Genomic DNA, 15120 nt, shown 5'->3' with positions numbered 1-15120 from the left:
TTTGAAAAAGCACTAAATGTCTTTTATATAGCACAAGTTTTAAACTCACTGTACTATTTAAACCTGGAGGTGCAGCTGCTTTCAACCTTAAAATCCAGGAATATTCAACATTCTCCAAGGCATTATTTAAATCACCTCCCCTAATATTCTTATACACTACCTAAATTACTCTAAACTTAAATAAATGTACAGAACCATTATCAGTAACATGTTTAGCAAGTTTTGAAATGATTTATTGTGGTCTCATTTTTTTATATCACAAAAAATGGCATTTAATAGGGATGTGTACACATTTTATATCCACTGGCTTTGAGTAAATATTTAATATATTGTAAAAGTTATACTAAAGATTCTCCTGACTTTTTCTGTATGACTGGTATATGAGAATCAGTGGAGATGATTTTTTGCTAGTAACATTGGATATTAATTCTTTGTTTACGGTCATCCTGAATCAATATGGGCTGGATGTGATACGTGAATTTCTAAACACACAAAAATATTAAAAAAATATGTTTAAGCATGGCGCAGCCCCATAAGCGGTCTGTGTATAAAACATAAAATGAAGGTTATAAACCCACAAATGTGGGTTTTATGCAATACATGGAATGACAATGGAGGGACCAGCAGACCATAAACAACATGACCACCGTGTAGTGGTTGCTAAGGGGGGAAGCTGAGTCTAAGACATGTAACTAAGCATTAGTAGGCAATCTGATGTAAATGAGGGTTAGGATACTGAATCCCACAGTCACATAGCAAATGAGTACAGTCTGAGTAGTGTAAGAGGTACATAAGGGGGAGGAATAGAGTAGGAATACAGTAGAAGATAGGTGACATCACAGGGGGGAATGGTAGAAAGAAATGCAGTTCATTGGAGGTCAGTGTAACATGACAGATGACAGACACAGATCATGGAAAGAGGAGTGCCACAAGATAAGCATGGGAAAGTCAAGAAATGGAAGGTGTACACTGTTACTTACACCAAAGTTTCTTGCTTGGGCGTGTATGCGCACGTGTGGGCGCCATGAAGCGCGAGTAGGGCAGTGTGCGCGCGTGTAAGGCAGACTGAGCATGTCGGAGCGTGTTGGTAGATTTGTAACACTGTTTGCGCTGGTGTGCGCGCGTTTTAACCCGAATAGGCAGATCCTGAACCATGTAAGCATGTGTGCGTGCGTGTAAGCCGCGTGTTTCTGCTGGTATGCACGCTGCTCCCCCCTGAGGAAACAGAAAGGAAAAAGGAAGCAACAGAATTAGTAGGAAGCTAGCAGGGAATACTGCTGGAGCTAGCAGGTGAAAACAATTAGAAGCAGGCAATTACACAGGCAGAATAGTAGCCGAGCCCAGCACTTAAAACTCTGAAAACAGCAGTGCAGGATGTTTCTCTCAAGAGACACTGCAAGACAGGAGTAAGCTATTAGAAGTGAAAACTGAAAAAGCTGAACTCAGAGCAGAAATGCTAGGGGCTGCCATAGCTGTCATAATGAGACATAGGCGACTTGCTGAGGGTGGTGACAATGCAGATGGTGCCAGACAACCCACAGTGAGGAGACAGAGAAGAGTGTACAGGCCCAGGGTTACCTACCACGGGTTACATGAGCTGGAGATAGTAGAGCGCTATAGAGTGGACAGAGAGCTCCTGCAGCAAAAAGTCAAGCTGTGCAGGCCACGCCTCACACACAGAACCAACAGAGGGGAACCCATCCCAGTGGAAACCAAGGTATGTGTTGTCCTAAGAATACTAGCAACAGGTACCTTCCAGAGACCAACTGGTGATATGATGGGGATATCACAGACATCAGCCTCCAGGGTACTGCACCAGTTCCTGGATGCCATGTCACCACATGTCGGTGATCATGTATATTTCCCCAATGCCCGTGAGGTATTGGCCAGCAATATGCGTCTCTTCCAGCAAATAGCGGAATACCCTGAGGTAGTGGGTGCAATAGACTGCACGCACATACGCATCAAAGCACCAGCCGGTGAGCGGGGTAGGGCCTACATTAACTGCAAGGGCTTCCCCTCCATCAACTGCCAGGTCGTGTGTGATGCCCAGGGCATAATAATGAATGTGTGTGCTGGCTGCCCTGGGAGCTACCATGATTCCCACATCTGGCATTTGATGCAGCTGTACCAGACATTTGCCAATGGGAACATCCCACACGGACACCTAGTGGGGGATGCAGGTTATGCACTGAAGCCGTGGCTGATGACACCCATCAGAAATGCACACACACCTGAACAGGAATGCCATAATGAGGCACACGCACAAACACGTAATGTAATAGAGCATGTGTTTGGGCTGCTCAAGTCACGGTTCCGGTGTCTGGACACATCTGGTGGAGCCTTGCAGTACTCACCAACTACATAAACCCAAATTGTCATGGTATGTGCTATGCTACATAATATGATCTTGCGAAAACAGCTGCAGCAGGACCAGCATAGGGCTGGGCCAAACAGCCCCCCCACCATTGCTAAGGCCATCACAGGCAGACCGTGACTCGGAGGAGGAACAACCTGAGCCGGCCCCAATAGGAAGAAGGAGGCGTGTCCAGTATGCCCTGGCCTTGGCAAAGAGGCAACACATAGCACATACACTGGCTCAGTAGGAACCCTGGGAATGATACCCCTCTCTGACTCACTCAATAATAACAGGGATGCCTAAAATGACATGACCTGCTCACAAACATGTAGAGGGAGTGTAATATGTGCATCCGACAGAGGCAGCCCTGCAGCACCACATGAGGCATGAATGCCATGTGTTAAGTAATGTAACACCATGTACTATATGCACACTTGAGGACTATATGCACACTTGAGGACCCTGACTAAGCATCCACCCTCACCAAGCATGAAGCCACAAAATGACGATGGGATGATCAATTGCAATAATTGGCTGAAGTAATGCAGTTAGTCAAAGGGGAGCCAATGTGTTTCAGCTTGGGAAGACATGCTGAGCATGACATGATGCACCACCTGCTAGGGGTGGCATGCACCTATCAGTCCAGGCCCCATGGATACTGGCAAAGGCTGTCAGTACCCACAGTGTGCCCTGAATTGGTAAGTCTCAAAACACAAACCCACCTTCATAGGTACCACAAGGGATAGGAACCTAGATGTAATGCTACCCAATGCCAGAAGTCTAAACAGCAAGATGCGTGCAGTGTAAACGCACACAGTATGAAGAATGTTGATATCTGTCCTGTAATAGAAAACTGGGTCAAGGCTCACATCAGCACCCTAACACTACCAGGTTACACCTCATACTCTGCTGTACAGCCTCAAAACATGGAACAAGCTACAAAAGGAAGGTGACTAGCAATAATTGTCAAGGATAACCACACCCCCATGTTGGTACCACAACAAGAAGCAGCATGGATTAGCCATGGTCAAGTACCAGTGGCTAAAACCGCCTCCCAGTATATAGCCTGCTGCAGACTACTGTCCTAACACCAGGAACTGCACCTGGCCTATGTTGGAATACATGAATATATCAAGCCCCCCAAACCACATTATATTGGTTGACTGAAAATACCCAGACATACACTGGGAGCATTATACTAGCACCAACACAGTAGGAGAAAAGTTCCCAGAATCCATAAACCAAAATGCCCAGGAACAACGTACCACTCCCACAAGAGGGGTAAGCATACTGGATGTGATAATCAGCAACATGCGTACTGGATGGCAAGATGAGAAGTGTATCCCTCACTGGTAAGACCAGACCATAGAGTAATCACACCGGATATACACATCCTGACCACAGTCCCTGGCCAGAAAACCACAGAGAAAAACATGTGTAAAGCATAAGTTGCACCCCTCCAAACTGATGTGGAATCCACTAAAGGCCCTGTGCAGGTGCAGATTATGGGACACACCACAGAACCTGTTATACAGGCATTCCATGAACACAGCCAGGAATGCTTGGATTATGCAATCACAAATAACAACAAGACACAATGTCATACACGCAGGCATCTGGCATGCTGGACTCCAGCCATTACTAAACCATGCAAGAGAATGAGGAAGCTACTACATGATAGAGCAAACATAAAAAGGGAAGTAATCACTGATCAGTAGTATGGCAATAAAATATGTCCACACATACAATCCACTAAGGCCAGCCACAACAAGTAGAATCTGTGAATCCTGAGGCAATGTTACACCTGCCCCAAGTACACAGACAACCCTCAACTCCCCCCAATAAATACAAATATATGTGAGAGATGCAACCATTTATCCAAACTGGAGGCTGAGCTCCCCCAACTCAGTACTGTCAAAACTGGTCAGGAAGAGAAGGTAAAACACATACACCACAAACTCAGTCCCACATAGGCCTATCACAACTGTAAACCAAACACACAGAAAAACATTCCCGGAGGCCCTAATTACAAACACACCACACCAACAGAGGCCTCCAAAGCAGACCCCAAGCAACAACAACCTCCAAACATAGCACATGCAACACATAGTACACAAAGCTGGTGTGCCAAACAGTCACAGGCCAGAAGGAGAAACAACATGCCTGATACAGTTGTAATAGGTGTCTGTATAGGCAGACACACTGCTGTCCCACTCACCAGACTGAACAAGGGAAAGGGTACAGTAAGCTGCCTGTAGGCTGCCACAATATGCCACATAACACAAGTACGCAGATCACCCCAAAGCAAGCAGAAATATGATGCACTCATTGTCCATGCTGGTGTGAATGACCCCAGATGTACCTCCCTGGACTACATGAAAAGAGACATGGATGAGCTCTCTGAGTATGTACTCCAGGCCGGTATGACACTGGCCATTTGCAGCATCCAACCCTCACCAAGAATGATGCCACAGTACAAACACAGAATGATCAGCTTTAACAGGTGGCATAATTACAGCTGTCAGTCCAAGAGCATCTAATGTCTGTCTGCTTGAGATGTCATGCATGACAAGCCATGCTGCTGTTCCAGGGATGGCTTGCACCTGTTACCCCTGGGCGTCTGGATACTGGATAAGGCCTTTGCCACCTCCATAGAGCCATACGTAGGCAAGGCTGAAAAGACTAACCCACCACCCTAGAAAACATAAGTGGTAAGAAACATAAGGGTAATGCTGACCAATGCCAGATGTGTAAACTGCAATATGCATGCTCCTGAGGCACTTCCCAGTAGGGAGAACATTGATGTCTGTGCAGTGACAGAAGCCGGCTGCAAGCCTACTGACAGCACACCAGCACTGCCAGGTTATACATCATATCATGCGTTATGGCCCCAACACCTGGACCAAAACATCAAAGGAGGGGGAGTATCCATATGCAGCACAGACACCCATACGGCCAGGTAACTGACAATGCACAAAGCAGTGGAGACCACCCATGTGCACCTAACTGTAGTCAAAACTGCTGTACAGTCTGTAGCATGCGACAGACCACACTTTCACACATAGGAACCCCACCCAGACATCCTGAAGACATGGACAGTATGAATGTCCCACCAAATACCAAAGAAGGTACTCACAAATTACCACATAGGTGGTAAACCATTATGTATGCAAGGAGTAATCAGGGACCTAGGGACACAAGTCGACAGTAACCTGTCATGTGACACTCACAATGCCAATGTGGCTAGGAAGACTGTTCATATTGGACACCGTATCATGAAAGGATTCACATCTACATCAACAGAGGTCACTGTGCCCCTGTACTGTTCTCTTATCAGACCCATAATCTAGTACAATGACTCATATGGGATGTACCGTACCTGACACCTGCAGTGGTTAGGAAGACCTCAAAGGTACCTCACCAAGAGAATAAAGGGTGTCAAATATATGTCATATGCTGCCTGGCTGTAGACACCCCAGCTGAATGCAGTCACAGACTGCCTACACAGAGGCATTGTATGTCTGTTGTACAAGGCCATGTCCAACACAGGAGTAATGGACATGCTCCACCCCAGGAAATCAAAGCCATTGGAGCTGTGAGAGTGACAGATGTCAACCTCAACACATAATTAAATAGGATGTGCTGGAGGGACAGATACATAGCCCAGAGGCTCCCCACACCCTGGAACAGGATCCCACTCCATGTTAGGCAGAGCCCCTCACTGACACCCCTCAACAGGAATATTGCCAAGTGGATGGATGATCGTAGATGTACACTGGGGGTCTTCACTGTGTCACGTCCAGACAGAGGCACAGTAAAGAAAATCATAAATGGCCATAATATTCACATAGCAAGGGCGAAAGACACACACACTCTGGCTAGGCTTACTAATGCCCTAGGGTGGATAGCCTAGTATGAACCTATGAACTTATGAAGATACAAATTGTACAGGACACTAAGGATAATCACAAGGCTTACTCAACTGATGGTAGAAACCATGTTGGGAATTCACAGATATGCTCCGAATCACACAGATATTACAAACAACATACCAAACACACACACATATTGCCAACATACAACCTGACAGGTGCAGTGCAACCCCCCCAGAATGCAAAATATCTATCCCAGCAGACTGCTGGCCCCCTGACATTGCAAATGCTGAGGTAACAGCCATCATCTACAAAGCAAAACACACAGCAGCAAAGGTATGAGATGGTGTCCTGGGCTGAGGCCAACATGGACTCCAAGAAGAATGGAATGCCAAATCACACTACTGCTCAATGTCAGCCTTACCACAGGATATGTACCCAAAGAGCAGTGTACAACAACAGTGGTCCTTCACAACAAAGGTGTTGCCTGAATGGATACTGCAAACTACCACCCCAGGATCCTGACAAGCTTGGTCTGCACAGCTATGGAAAGGATCAGCATGTACCGCAGACATAAAGCTATCGGGGACCTACTGACACCAGACCCTACCCAGTGTGGCTGTCGTAAGTGCAGATCCTGCCCCTAAACATGTTTGACCCATTTGAAACAGTCATTAAGGTCATTGATGAGGGCAATGTGGTCCACACAGCATAGCTGGACCGTGCAAATGCTTCCAGACAATACCCTACGTGTTCAGTATGGATATGTTCACCAGCTTAAATATAAACCCCTATGTCAGTAGAGGGGTTGCAAACCAGACCAAGGACAGAACTGACATGGTCAGACATGCTGCATCCATGTCAGACTACAAACCAGATATAAGTGGCATCCCACAAGGCTTGGTCCTGGGACCTCCCCCGTTCCGTATATATGTCCCATAGGTACAGGCCAACATGGAAGGACTGTGACTGAACATGTATGCAGAGGAGTACAAACTGCCCACCATATCTGACCCCCAGCTGACACAAGCAACCCACAAAATGGCCACATAGAAACAGACAGCTGGTGCCATAGCCATGTCAGCAAGCTAATTGCAGAAATGTGTATAGACAACCACCGTGGATATACAGTAAGTGCCCACCAATTACCACACAGGTGTTAACCCATTACGTACCTAACATGTAATGAGAGACCTGGGGACACAAGGTGATAGATATCCTGCATTGGACAAACATGTGGCTGTAGTGTTCACAGAAACATACCATATACCCACCCAATCATGAAGGTTGTCAGATCTAGATAAGGGGAGGTCACTGTGGCTCTGCAGTCATCCTTCATCAGCATCACAATTGACTGCAATAGCCCCTGTGGGATGTACCTCAGCAGGCACCTCCATCAACTGAAAAGTCCACAACAGTACCTCACCAGGAGTAGCAAAGAGCATGAACAGATGCCATGTGTTGCCTGATTAAACAAACTACAGCTCCACACACTGCCATACTGCCCACCCAGAGGCAAGCTGTGCCTGATGTATGAAGCCATGTCCAAGCTGGAATCAATGAACATGCTGCACCTTGTACAATCTGAATGGCAGTGAGCTATGCACATGAGAGACCTGAACCCCAGCACTGACATACATAGGACAAGTTGTACTGAATGATCCATAACACAGAAGCCACCCCCACTCTTGAGTAAACTCCCAGTACAGGTTAGCAAGAGAGTCACCTATCGACACCCCTCAAGAGGAATCCTGATGAGTGGATGGGAGATGGTAGGTTTACCCTGGGTATTACTGTTATGTCACAGGTAGACGGAGGCACAGTATACTAACCATGGCATATGTCATGGCAAACTCCAGTTACAATGTGTGTCGAAGGACAAACATACTCTCTGACTAGCATCAGAAATGGCCTAGGGAACATCGCTAGTGTTTGCCAATGTCCACCTATGTTGTGGAATACACTACCAATGTTGGACAAGCCTGGTATAGGTAGTCCATATCTGAACATAATGCAACATGGTCATATGTGCACAACTGACCTCTACACAGTCTGTTGTGCTCACTATGAAGATGTCAAGCAGTGATAGGACTAAAGCCCAGGATACTGTCCACCACAGTGAAAGTACTGAACCAGTACACTATACGGTACTACAGTGTTAGGTCATTATGAAAGGATGTTGACAACTGTATGCAAAGTATCCCATGCAATCCCTGCAGGCACAGTATAATCCCTGTTGTGGTCAGACACAAAGCAGTTGGCCAGTAAGTATACAACATGACTCCCAACACACAACCATAAACGTGAGATATTGTTGAAGTTCACACTCACCCAAATATGTGGTGGACTGCAGAGTTCAACATATGGAAAGCTCACACTGGGCATGCTCGCACACTTTGATAAATGAGGCATATGTCAGACAACATGCCATGGAAAGGCTGAACTGGGCATGCTCACACACTTAGGCCATATCTCCATTTAGCAGTTGGCCACACATATCTGGTATTTGTACATGTCATTCCAGGAACCAACCACAACACAGCAATCTGCCCAGTGCACACAGTAAATGACTACAGAGACATAAGTGATATAGTGGATTGCCCTCATATTCAAATATCTTCCACAGATACACAAGTTGTTCATAGGAACAGGGAATGCTACGGCAATAAAGACCTGCAAACAGTCTAACAGCAACAAATATTGTGCATCTGACAATTAAACATATGGGTATAGAGGTCAATACTAGGCTGTTTGCCCTAGGGAATGACAGCTTAGCCAGAGTGTGCTTGGCATCTGCATCCCCAGTACAGTAGGCTACTGTGCCACTGTAAAGTAGGTCACATAAGGCAACGTGTGAGGCTAGTGTGCTGTGCCTCTGTCAAGCAGGGGCACAGTGGAGATCCCAGGGTTTGAATGTGCTAAGCCACATCCATGTTGTTGGTGTGTGCTGGAAGAGGGTTGCTGAGGACCTCTAACAGTAAGTGGGCGTCAATAACAGACTGAGGGGAGCCCTATCTGCATTGTCTGGACAATTCCACTGTCAACACTGTGTTGTGATGATTATGTGGGATTGAAGAGTCGTGCTGGTACTGTTCACAGATGTCCTCCCTCTGTGGGCTACAGCTCTGCAATGTATTAGCTCACTCTGTCTGTTGGACGGCTCATATATGGCTGGTGTACACCTGACAGGTGTCCTGCTGTGGAGCAGTCATGGCTATATGTGGGATAGCATGATCAATGCAAACCTTACACATGCTCATAGAATGCAATTGTCAAGGATTATGCAGTGTGGCCAGTATAGTCCCCCAGCATGGGTCCTTTGAAGTCGTCCACCCCAGTCTTCACAAGTGTAGAGTCTGCTTGTGGTAAATACAGTTTGTTTGCAGTGACAACCTTGCCTGGGGGTGGGGATGGGATATGGATGTCCAGGGAAAGGTGGGTATGGTCAGATATCAACAATGGTGGTCTACCTCTGGTGTGGAACAGTGAGTACCCATGTTGCAGATGGACAGGCGCAAAATGTATTCCCCCATGTGGCTGTGGTGAGTGGTTCTGCCATAGCACAAGGACCCACAAATTGTAGTGGCTGTAGGGTAATGTTGTAGAGGCCTGAGTAGTTCCCACACACAATATGCCTGTACCTGATGTTAACAACTGGAATGGTGTATGTGAACACCTGCATATCCCGGCACTGTTCCCAGGGAAGCAAAGTGTGTGTCCTGGATGTGGGAGTGGTGTTCTGGACTGGTTGTGTTGTGTGTTACAGGTCCTGTGGTCACGGAGCATGGTATAGAACATAACCTGCCAGTGCGATGTGCATATCTGACATTAAAGTAGGAGGCTGCAAATGCATATATATGCTATCCCCCACCTGACAGGTAGTACTAGATGTACATACCTCTGTAGAAATAAAGATGTCAGCACCCTATAAATACTTCAGGTGCAGAACAGATGCCCAGTAATTCCGATAGCGCGCTCTGCTAATGTGTCTTCCTCAAGTGCCATAATATAGTTAGGTAGGAGTTTGAACCATGCAAATGCTCAGTGTGTGTGTGTGTGTGTGTGTGTGTGTGTGTGTGTGTGTGTGTGTGTGTGTGTGTGTGTGTGGGTGAGTGCGTTTGTTCTGTGTGCAAGTCTGTGTGAGGGAAGTGTCCCTTTTGGCAACTGGGAAAACACTCTACAGGATGCACATTCCCCTTTCTAAGCACTGATGATGTCAGCACCCTATAAGTACAGCAGGAGAAGGGAACCTCCCAGTAATGCGAATAGCGCGCTCTGCTAATGCGTCTGTCATGAGTGTCATAACATAGTTAGGTAGGGGTTTGAATCTTGCAACTGCCTAGTGTGTGTGGAGGGGGGTTAGTGTGTGTGCAAGTCTGTGTAAGGGAAATGTCCATTTGGCAACTGGGAAAACACTCTACAGGATGCACATTCCCCTATCTAAGCACTGATGATGTCAGCACCCTATAAGTACAGCAGGAGAAGGGAAACCTCCCAGTAATGTGAATAGCATGCTCTGCTAATGCATCTGTCATGAGTGTCATAACATAATTAGGTAGGGGTTTGAATCTTGCAACTGCCCAGTGTGTGTGTGGAGGGGGGTTAGTGTGTGTGCAAGTCTGTGTGAGGGAAATGTCCCTTTTGGCAACTGGAAAAACACTCTACAGGATGCACATTCCCCTATCTAAGCACTGATGATGTCAGCACCCTATAAGTACAGCAGGAGAACAGAAACCTCCCAGTAATGTGAATAGCGCGCTCTGCTAATGTGTCTGTCACGAGTGTCATAACATAGTTAGGTAGAGGTTTGAAACCTGCAAATGGCGTGTGTGTGTTTGGATGAGGGGAGCTTGTGTGTGTGCATTTTTGTATGACAGATATGTGCTTTTTGGCAATCAGGAGAACACACTACATGATGCACATCACCCTTTCCAAACACTGATGATGTCAGCACCCTATAAGTACAGCTGGAGAAGGGACACCTCCCAGTAATCCGAATAGCGCACTCTGCTAATGCATCTCTCTCAAGTGTCATAACATAGTTAGGTAGGGGTTTGAAACCTGCAAATGGCAAGTGTGTGTGTTTGGATGAGGGGAGCTTGTGTGTGTGCAATTCTGTATGAAAGACATGTGCTTTTTGGCAATCAGGAGATCACACTACATGATGCACATTATCCTTTCCAAACACTGATGATGTCAGCACCCTATAAGTACAGCCGGAGAAGAGGAACTTCCTAGTAATCCGAATAGTGCGCTTCGCTAATGTGTCTCTCACGTGTCGTGACATAGTTAGGTAGGGGTATAAATCCTGCAAATGGCAAGTGTGTGTGTGTGGGGGTAGTAGGGTGTGTGTAATTGCAAGTGTGAGAGAACAGATCCTTTTGGCAAATACTACAATACACCAGATGCTGCATTTCCCCCCAGTAAACACAGGGGATGTCACCACACTATCAGTACAGCCAAACAGGGCTACTTGCCCAGTAATGCCAATAGTGCGCTCTGCTACTGGGTCTATTACCACTGTCAGAGCACAGATAGGTATGTTTTGGAAATCCACAACTGCCACGTGTGGTTGTGTCACACAATATGACCATGTGTGGGTTGTTGATCATAACAATGCATGCCATTGCCTAAACCAGCAATGGCAATGCACACATGATGTATGTGTGTGACACATACACATATATACCTGTGACCTTCAGTAGTTACCATGTCTGACACGTGCCTCAAGTGGATAAATGGTATTCGTAATGCATAACAATATGACTGTGTCTTACTGTGCAGGGGCCGCACACAGTGTTAGCTGCTCATGGATAGGCCCTGATGCTTTGTGCTGTGCCAACAACCTGGAGGTGTGTGTATCTGTGGTGCCTAGAGATACCACCCCCCTGTCCATGTGTGTTACATGTGTAGGGGACGACAGGCATGGTATGAGGTATAACCTGGCAGTGATGGGTTGCACCTGTGAGCCGTGAATCAGGAATCTGGTACTGCACAGATATTGCAGTTCACCGTGCTGAGGACAGTGTCCAGTGCATGCATCTTGCGGTGTACCCTGCTGGTGTTGTGTAGCATCACTGTTAGTGTCCTATCCTGTGTGATACCCGTGGAGGTGGCTATGTAATCCGTGTCCTGCAGCAAAAGGCACTATGTGTGTATCAAGGGGCTTTGCCAATATACAATGGCCCATGGGTGTCACGTGCAAGCTGCCCCTCGCAAATCATTGTGGCTTCCCTAGCATGTAAGCACACATTGACAGCCATTGGATACCCTATGAATGACATTGGAGATTGAGCAGAATGTAGACATAGAACACCGTTCCTACATATTGTGGTAGCATACCTGGTGAGGGTATGATGGCAACCAAGATCAGGCTCATACTGGCCCGTGCCACATGCTGAGAGATCCCTTCTATGTTCCCTATCATGTAGTCCAGGGAGGTATGTCTCAGGTCATCCATAGTGGCATGGTCAATGACTGAGTCATATGTGTCCATGCCTCTGACTGACCTGTATGCATGTGTTTTGTGGTGGACCATAGTGCCCCACAGGCATATCACTGTGACCTTCACCTTGTACAGCCTGTTGAGCGGGACCCCACTGCAGTGGCCAAGAGAGGTACCTGACACATCTGTAGCAGGTGTGTTGTGTAGCCCTACAGGCTGTGAGTGTGTGGCACATGGGATGTGTGTGCCATGTGTGGCATGTGCTCTGTTCCGATGTAATGTATGCCTGTGTGCCAGCTGCGGAGGTGTGTGATGCTCAGGCAGGATGCTATTCTGAGTCTCCAAGTATGCCCCAGTGTGTTCGGATTGCTGTCAGTGCAGGTCTATGTCAGACTGGTATTGTAGTCACTGTAGTATGTCACGCCACCTGACAGGGTATGGCAGTACTGGGTTCAGAGTGCTCAGTCCCCAGATTGGCTATGTGGTGGCATCCCACACATGTGTTGTACATTCCTGGCCAGGGGAGAGGGTTGACTGCATACATGTGGCAACTGTGACATTGCCACATGACTCACATAAACCACAACTGGACCATAGAGGTGATTCTCAGGTTACCTTTGCACATGCTACCATAGTAGTGTGATTGCCATGGTGATTACCAACACATAGGGCCAATGGGGAGCAACATACTGAAGGTGAGTATGTGTGGGTGTACTGCTACTGATTTCATAGCACTGGCATATATGACTGCACACGTGGGTAAATGCCAGGTAAGTCATGTGCAATGTGTCAGAGGCAACGTACATGCGAACAGGACAGACAGTGATGTTCTGTCATGTGGAAAATTGACATACGTATAGTACGCTATGCAGATGTCACTAGGAGTCCACAGAAGCTCTGTAACTCTGCATTGCAGGTGGAAGCAGTGTTCCAGGGAACCCCAAGCAAACATGCATGCAAACAAAGCTACAGTAAGCAGGGCTGGAAGTAGTCCATTGTACAACAAAGAAGGGGTAACACTTACAGTAGGTAACAGTGCAAATATGTAGGCACTATCAACATGTACCCAGGAATGCACAGCTCAGATGTCCATGGTAGAACTGATATTATGTCATAGTTAATTGTGATTTGTATTACATTGGTACTGCACACATATCAACATGCGCAAACATCCACATTGCATAGTCGTTGTAGGCAACATGCCACCATTACTGTACATGTCCATCATTGCGTATCACTACTTGCATTAGCTTCTCCCCTGTGCTACCTATGTATGTGGCTATCTGTTGACATCCTTACCACCGGTATGCAATAATGTGCAGCTGTTACACTATGGTACTTACTATGGGTGTAGTTAACAATTCAGGACAGTCATACAGTTACTGCATCAGGCATGCTGGGATATACACACAGTCATATCAGCACACTGTACTGTTACCAACATGATACTAGTAATACACTTCTATGTAGTCACCCTGTGCATCAGCAACGTATTTACCTGTTCCTGCACTGATGTTGGAGATTGCAGGAGGTGGCACAGTTTCATCATATGCACAGGGTGTGAATTAGGTATGCCTGAGTCTGCCACTGATACCACCAATTGACATGTGTGTGTATGTGTGTTGGTGAGGGACAGCAGTACAGGGTGGGGCACTGTTGGTGCAGTGTGTGCATGTATGTGGTAGCCCTAGGTGTTAACATTTCCCATGTGTGTATGCATGAACACAGTTCCACCTCATGGCTGCCATATACTGGAGTTTGTGGACAGCCACAGACTGCACCTGGCAAGTCATACAGATCAGTGTCTGTGGCCACGGATACGGTACCTGTGCCTGGCAGGGGTGCTACGGACCATATCCGGTACTATGCCAGACTGGGTACTGTCATCAGAAGCGGGTGTTCATTGACTGGACACAGGTCCCTGTTGGGACTGTCCAGAGCCACATGCACGTGGTCTCCTCAGGTGGTCTGATGACAGCACAGACCCAGCATTGCTGGGGCTGCTGCTGGCACTATGGGGGCATCCACGGCCTGTTGTCACCCGCGCCAACTGCCAGCTGCTGCTGTTGCTGGCATACGGCCACGTCGATGCCGCAACCGTCCACCATTGCCCTGGATCATGGACATGTAGTTGTGGAACTGCTGTAATATGTCCCCACAACATCTGTCTATGACATCGGTGAAATTACAGATAGCATCCGCGATGTCACGCATACTGTCAGTCATGGATGTGCGACATGCTCTCAGCTCCCTCAGACCCTGTCTGGTGTACCTTTCTATATGTGACTGTGCCTGCATGACAGCCCAAAACGTAGCTGAGGTTGACAGACCTCTTTGGGCATGTTTGCCAGAGGCAGTACGCCCACGGATGCTCCCACGAGAACCCATGGGCAACTGTCTGTGTGGTACCATCTCAGGACCCTGCCCATGGCTGCTGTGTGGGG

At 47.2% G+C, this 15120-nt stretch overlaps 1 protein-coding gene across 1 annotated transcript in view; it reads right to left on the bottom strand.

Moving 5' to 3' along the window:
- Positions 1-15120, bottom strand: part of LAPTM4B (lysosomal protein transmembrane 4 beta) — an 813365-nt gene that overhangs the window by 483599 nt on the left and 314646 nt on the right. The window lies entirely within an intron of this gene.

The sequence above is a fragment of the Protopterus annectens genome, chromosome 3.part0, assembly GCF_019279795.1.
Source record: "Protopterus annectens isolate FY-2018-M chromosome 3.part0, PAN1.0, whole genome shotgun sequence".
Lineage (NCBI taxonomy): Eukaryota > Metazoa > Chordata > Ceratodontiformes > Protopteridae > Protopterus > Protopterus annectens.
This window is presented reverse-complemented; position numbering and strand designations above follow the sequence as displayed.